This window comes from Puma concolor, chromosome B1 (genome assembly GCF_028749965.1).
Source record: "Puma concolor isolate L17-30 chromosome B1, mPumCon1.1.hap2, whole genome shotgun sequence".
Classification (NCBI taxonomy): Eukaryota; Metazoa; Chordata; class Mammalia; order Carnivora; family Felidae; genus Puma; species Puma concolor.
Genome location: NC_141670.1, coordinates 26,210,677 through 26,218,193, shown reverse-complemented (window position 1 = coordinate 26,218,193; position 7,517 = coordinate 26,210,677). Strand labels below are relative to the sequence as shown.

Genomic DNA, 7,517 nt, shown 5'->3' with positions numbered 1-7,517 from the left:
TTTTAAAATGAGCTGTTTTATATACCTCAGCGAACAAATAAAATAAGAAAGAAACTTCTACCAGAACACTGGCAGAAAAGCATTATTCAAATGAAGTCAAATATTTTTAAAGCGCTTTATGAACGGTATGGTACTCTACAAATGTTTGGCAAGCTTCCACCTACACATTTTATTACCTTTGTTATTTTAGCATGAGTTATAATCGAAGGTTTTAAGATTGTAAGAACATAAGTCCTCCACCTGCACTGAGGATGTTTGAGAGGGAACAGTGAATGTGTGTGCACGTGAACACACATACACTAAGGGCTGAGAAGAGAAAGGGGTCGTGAGGCTCCCACAGACTGTTGTTATCTTAAAATATTTAAAATATTGTTCTGTTTTGAAATGCTAGGGTTTTTTTTTTTTTTCCAATTAAGTATGGAAGTTGCTTCCGATGAGCAATAGCATACCTTTCATGGTAGAAATTTTATAGAAAAGTGTTAAGAAGCTGATGAAAACTAAGTGTAGCCTCTGTGTTCCTGGCATTCCAAACTATGACCTTGAACTGAAACAAGTTACTGTCTTCATACACCCAAGACATTAATGCACGAGCCCCTCCCCCAGGTTTAGTTACTGGAATATGGTCCCCTCCTCCCCAGCACCCACATACATCCTCATCCCATGCCTCCCAGCCAGTGTGAGGTGTCTCAAGGTGCAAAACGTATGTTCTCAGGGACAAGTCTGGTTTTGCTTATTTCTTATTTCTTGGCCTGTGGCCTTTACTGCTGCTGCCCCGGGTCTGGCACTGGTCTCGAGGCAGCCAGTTAGCCCGCTGCCTGTCTGTCTGTCCCCAGAGCCATGGAGGGAGCCACTGTGATCCAGAAGGCCAAGTTGGCAGAGCAGGCCAGGGCCATGACAACATGGCAGCCTTTATGAAAAGCACCATGGAAAAGGGGAGGAGCTATCCTGTGAAGACTGAAACCGGCTCTCAGTGGCCTGCAAGGGTGTGGTGGGTGATCAGAGCGCTGCCCGGAGGGATCTGCCCAGTGCTGAGCAGAAAAGTGATGAAGCGGGCTAACAAGAGAAGGGCAGGGAGGTCCAAGTGTCCTGGGAGAAGGTGGAGACCGAGCTCCAGGAGGTGTGTGACATCGTGGAGGACCTGCTGGACACCACCTCATCAAGGACACTGGTGACGCTGAAAGCAGGCTCTTCCACCCAAAAATGAAGGGTGACTGCCCCACTATCTGGCAGAGGTGGCCACCAGTGATAACTAAAAACATTTCAGCATCTCTGCTCTGTGGGCCTCCCAGGAGGCCATAGACATCAGCAAGGAGATACTGCACACCAACCCCATCCACCAGAGCCTGGCCCTGAACTGTTCTGTCTTCCTCTATGAGATCTCCAACAGCCCAGAGGAGACGGTCTCACTGGCCAAGAGCACCTTGGATGAGGCCGTGGTTGACCTACACATCCTCACCAAGGACTCCTACAAAGACAGCACCTTCATCATGCAGTGGCTGCAAGACAAGCTGACGCTGGGGGCGCCGACAACATCAGGGAAGTGAGGGTGAGGCTCTTGAGGAGCCCCACGTTGAGCTGCCCCTGCTCCCTCCCACAGAGGGGACCCGGATGGGGTGGGAGACCCCCACCTGTGAACCACTTCACTGCTCACCTCCTTGACTCTCTCCTGCCCCTGTTGCTTCCGGATCTTAGGAATTGAGGAGTGTCCCACCCCTGTGGTTGAGAACTGGACTATGTGTGTGGGAGAGGCTGGAGATGAGTGTGTGTGTGTGTGTCCAAGAATCAGAATGTGAGGGAAAGCATGCCTGTTGGCATGTGACCATGTTCCCCCCCAATAAAGTTCCCCTGTGACAAAAAAAAAAAAAAAAATACAGCTCTTCTAGGCCAACCATCTCTGTAGGCTACAGGAAGATGGTTCTCCTTAATTCCCTATAGTACATCTATACATGGTATCTAGTTCACTGGAGGCCAGGCTCTTAATAAGGCTTAACAGACGACTTGGTCACAAGCTAAGTGAAACTCACAACAGCTTGTAGAATTTTACACTATTGGCATTTTAGGCTCAGACCCAACTTCCACACCTTGGCTTGGGTGCCATACACCTTCCCATACCTCAGAGCCCAGGCCCAGCTCAGTTCCCAGAAAAAAAGAACAACCTCACCTGGCCAGTCCCAAATCCACCCTTTTCCTGTCCCAGGAAGAGTGACCATTGTTTCTCCTCTTTGGGGGAACACCCACCCCTTCTTCCAGAGCATGGCAAGGCAATCACCGGAGCCATGGGCACTCTCCCGGGGGCCAGCACAGGTCACCTTAAATAACAGCTCATCCAGGCGACAACACAGGCTAGGCTGCAGGGACCCCAGGCCCAGCCATTCCTTTTCTTATTCCTTCCAGCCCCAAATGAACAGAGGTTCAGGTAAGCTTGTTTTTCCTGATGAAGCTGGTTCTTGCTCCTTATTTTTTAAAAGCAAATGTTTAGACAACAAAGTTAACATACCTCCAATGAACAAAAGTAATATTCTGGAAAGTTTTGGGGGACACCGTTTTCTATCTTTTTATAATAGATATATCTATTCCCCATTGAATATCTGCTCACCATTGCCAAGCACCTAATAGCATCACCTGAAGCATCAGTCCCTGGATTCCTTCTCTAGAGTCCAGTGTCCCTTTGACAAGGGGCAGTCATTTGTTTTATAACTAACATGTTGAAAGGTCCTACTGAACAGTCCTCTCACCACAGGGGAGACTCCACCCCAAAGAGAGCTTCCATTCCTCAAAGTGACTGTTTTGCACATCAAAAGATGGAGCCCAGTGTCTTAGTAAGTGTTAAGATTTTCATCTTTTCAACTTTTTTACTCAATCATACAACTCTAAAGCATTCTCCTACAAAGTCCTCGACGTTTTGTGGCAGTGTTAGAAATAAGCATCCCCCACTGGGGACAAACTTAGACAACCATGGGGTAGACGGTCATCCAAAGAGTCAGGCAAGATTAAGTCGGAAAGGGTTACAAAGCATTAATGCCCTTAAGGAAGCGAATCCATTTGTGAATTTGCTAATGCCAGCAAGTCCTCTTTCCCGTCACCATCCCCAAAGATAAGAGCAACAACCAACCATTGCCTTTTCATCCTTTATGAGCATAATTTTACACATGCAACTTCATTAGCTGTTTGGATAATGCGGTGGGTGCAAAAAATAAAGCCCATAAAACAACAATATAGTAGATCCCTTGAAAGTGTAGAGCAACTTAATTGTTGTTTTCAGCAAACCCAGAATGACAAAGGGGATTATAATTTAAGTTGTACTGATGGCATATGTGTTAGACAAAAGCTAGTAGTTGACTTTGGTGGTTATTATCCTCCCCTGCAGTTTAAATTACTTTCTCTCTAGGAGCAAAAGAGCAGTAAGAAAAAAAAAAATTCTCACCTTATGTAAATGCAGTTCTCCAAATAGATTCGTTTTGCAGACTCTGGAACCGCTGAGGGAGATGTGGTTACACCAATCTAAAGAATCCTAGAATTTTAGAGATGTGGCCATAAATATCACAACCCAATTTCCTTGGTTCGTGCTTCCTAAGCTGACACGCATATGCCTCGGTTATGCAGGGAGACACCAGGGATGCCCCAAGGGAACTCCAAGATAAAGAGTGACAGTTATAAGTCCTAACACAAGGGAGGCACTGGGAAAATACTTGCTGGATTAATAAATCTCTGTGGTTTATCAGTTTTGCTGGTTGTTAAGTAATTTAAAACATTATTTTAATATTAAAATAAATCTGTACCAAGCATGAACATGAATGTAGGCAGATTTTAAAAAATCATCTGGGCAGTGAGGGATCCTCAGGGATGGGATGCAGAAAGTAAATGTGTGACAAATTCACTGAGGGTATGTGTGCTGGGGGTGGGGCGGGGACGATGGGGGGTGGCACTGACCTTAGTAACTTTGGAAATGAGTGGCATCTGTAAGACCAAACACAAAGGAATCTGTACGTAAGCTTTGTGCTTTAGTTGATAAAGTTGTTTTCCATAGGAGTGCAGATTACCAAGAGTTACTGCTAAACATAGTGGAAATGAACAAGTAAGTGAATGGATAACCAATGATGGGAATCAGCTTTCTCACTGTCGGAAGGAGAGTTGACAGATAAGCAAAGGGAGAAGGCTAGAATGATCCCTGTGTTAGTGGATTCACATTCACATTCACATGGAAACACTGTATGAACTTATGTTTAGCTGAATATAGGTATAGATGTATCTGGATGTACTTCTGGTACATATGTATGTGTAAATATTTATAGACATGTGTACAGATAGGAGTTAGAACATGCACATATATTTCCTTGCTCTGTCAGCTGAGAGGACCTAGAAGCCAGCACACCTAGAACTCAAATCTTGGTTTCTTATAGTATTCTCCAGTAAAAGGAACCAGGACTCCTTGGAGAAATGGCTGATTCTAGGACCATGGCAGGAAACACACAAGATGAACCTAGAGTATTTTATAGTGCCAGAAAGTTCAAAAAAAACCCAAAAAACAAACAAAAAAAAATCTAGAGAAAAAAGAAACCCCCAAACAAAACCCCACAATGATAGGGGTATGTCAAAGGGACACAGGAACCAACTGAAAGAACTCCTAATTGAAGCCAAAATTAGAACAATTTGAGAAACAAAATAAAGTAGAATTGGATTATAATCTAAAGTAAAAAGAAACAACATATCCATAAGTTTATGCTACTATAAATAAATGATTGAATAAATAAATTGGAAAAAGACAAATCTCAATAATTCCAAATAATTTCTTTTTTTCTTTTTTCTTTTTTTATTCAAAAACACTTTTTTAATGTTTATTTATTTTTGAGAGAGAGAGAGTCAGAGCATGAGCAGGGGAGGGGCAGAGAGAGAGGGAGACACAGAATCTGAAGCAGGCTCCAGGCTCTGAGCTATCAGCGCAGAGTCTGATGCGGGGCTTGAACCCATGAACCATGAGATTGTGACCTGAGCTGGGGTTGGATGCTTAACCCGCTGACCCACCCAGGCGCCCCCCAAATAATTTCTGTACTCTGCCTTCACGGAGGTGGAGCTTGAGTGTCCACTTCTCAAATATGGGTTGTGCTTAAGTGACTTCCTTCCAGAGGGTATAGTATGGAAAAGAGTGGAGAAGTGTAACTTTGCGGTGGGGAAAACTGATAAACAGCACCTCAGCCTGGAGAGCAAGGTCAACAGCAACAATGATAATATTGATTAGTATGTTCTCTGGATATGATGTGATGGGAGGTGCCCTTTATCTGTGGTCTTCCTACCAGAAACCCATAACCCCAGTCTAACCATGAGGAAAACATCAGACAGACCCCAACTGAGGGAAGTTCTATTAAATATCTGACCACCAGTCCTCAAAATGATCAAAGGAAGGTCTGAGGAACTGTTAAAGTCCACAAGAGCCTAAGAAAATTTGACAACTAAATATCACAGGGTATCCTGGACAGAATCCCAGAACAGAAATGGGTATTAGGTAAAAATTAAGGAAATCTGAGTAAACTACATTATTATTAGTTAACAATAATGTATCCATATTGGTTCATTAATTATAACAAATGAACTTGCTAATGTAATGCTAATAATAAGGGAAATTGGGTACAGGGTGTATGGGAACTCTCTGTACTGTTGCAAGTTTTCTCATCTAAAACTGTTCTCAAATAAAAAAAAATATATTAAAAAAAAAAGTCTAAATAGGTCATGGGGTAAAAAGCCAAGTATGAGGAATCTTTAAAGAAATAGGTTGAAGTCAGGCAGAGTAAAGACTATGCCAGAACATCAGGTCCTTTCCTTTGAATCTTTGCCTCCGTTAGGGGTACCATGGTAGCAAGGTTTATGGTGTATAGAACACTACCTTAAACTTTGGACTTTACCTAAGATAACTCCAAGGAAACCCCAAGGATTTACAACTTCTTGTTTAAGGAGTAGAACAAAGACGAAGACTGGGAGTCCTCTAATGATTAACCAACATGTGTACATAATCCATGTTAAAAAAGAAAAGAAAAAACTCCATTGACAAAGAATTCAATCAACCACTCATCAGTAAGACTTACTACAATAGTTTGTTTTCATAATATATAAGTATAATACATAAGGCTGATTTTTTTTTTAATTTCTTTTTTAAATTTATATCCAAGTTAGTTAGCATATAGTGCAGCAATGATTTCAGGAGCAGATCCCTTAATGCCCTTTACCCATCCCCTCTTCCCCCTTAGCCCATCCCCCCTCCCACAACCCCTCTAGTAACTCCCTGTTTGTTCTCCATATTTAGGAGTCCCTTATGTTTTGTCCCCCTCCTTGTTTTTATATTATTTTTGCTTCCCTTCCCTTATGTTCCTCTGTTCTGGGTCTTAAAGTCCTCATATGAGTGAAGTCATATGATATTTCTCTTTCTCTGACTGACTAATTTTGCTTAGCATAATACCCTCCAGTTCCATCCACATAGTTGCAAATGGCAAAATTTCATTCTTTTTGATTGCTGAGTAATGCTCCATTGTATATATACACCACATCTTCTTTATCCATTCATCCATCGATGGACATTTGGGCTCTTTCCATACTTTGGCTATTGTTGATAGTGCTGCTATAAACATTGGGGTACACGTGCCCCTTTGAAACAGCATACCTGTATCCCTTGGATAAATGCTTAGTACTGCAATTGCTGGGTCATAGGGCAGTTCTATTTTTAATATTTTTAGGAACTTCCATACTGTTTTCCAGAGTGGCTGCACCAGTTTGGATTCCCACTAGCAGTGCAAAAGAGATCCTCTTTCTCTGCATCCTCGCCAACATCTGTTGTTGCCTGAGTTGTTCATGTTAGCCATTCTGACCAGTGTGAGGTGGTATCTCATTGTGGTTTTGATTTGTATTTCCCTGATGATGAGTGATGTTGAGCATTTTTTCATGTGTCAGTTGGCCATCTGGATGTCTTCTTTGGAAAAGTGTCTGTTCATGTCTTTTGCCCATTTCTTCACTGGATTGTTTATTTTTTGGGTGTTGAGTCTGATAAGTTCTTTATAGATTTTGGATACTAACCCTTTATCTGATATGTAGTTTGCAAATATCTTCTTCCATTCCATCGGTTGCCTTTTAGTTTTGCTGACTGTTTCCTTCACTGTGCAGAAGCTTTTTATTTTGATGAGGTCCCAATAGTTCATTTTTGCTTTTGTTTCCCTTAAGGCTGTTTTCTTTGTTCACTTTTAAAACCCTTTGGAAGTTTGTAGTGACTAATATTTATGCAAATAATCCACTTGGCCTCCTGTAAGCAATCTCTCTCTTTTTGCCTGTTAACTCTTCACAAAGCTCCTACCCTGGGTAATTCTTGAGATTGAAAAATCTCATCAGTTTAGTTTATATTTAGTACTTGAAAGCCTTTTAAAAGGTATTGTGTTTATATTTCATTACAAAAGGCCCATAGTACCTGTTAAATTATAATTTGTGTTTAAATTTATTTTTTAATGTTTATTTTTGAGAGAGAGAGAGGTACAGCATGA

General features: G+C 41.9%; 1 pseudogene; it reads left to right on the top strand.

The window, feature by feature from the left end:
* Positions 1 to 837: 837 nt before the first annotated feature.
* Positions 838 to 1,769, top strand: LOC112869866 (14-3-3 protein sigma-like; annotated as a pseudogene).
* The last annotated feature ends 5,748 nt before the right edge of the window (positions 1,770 to 7,517 follow it).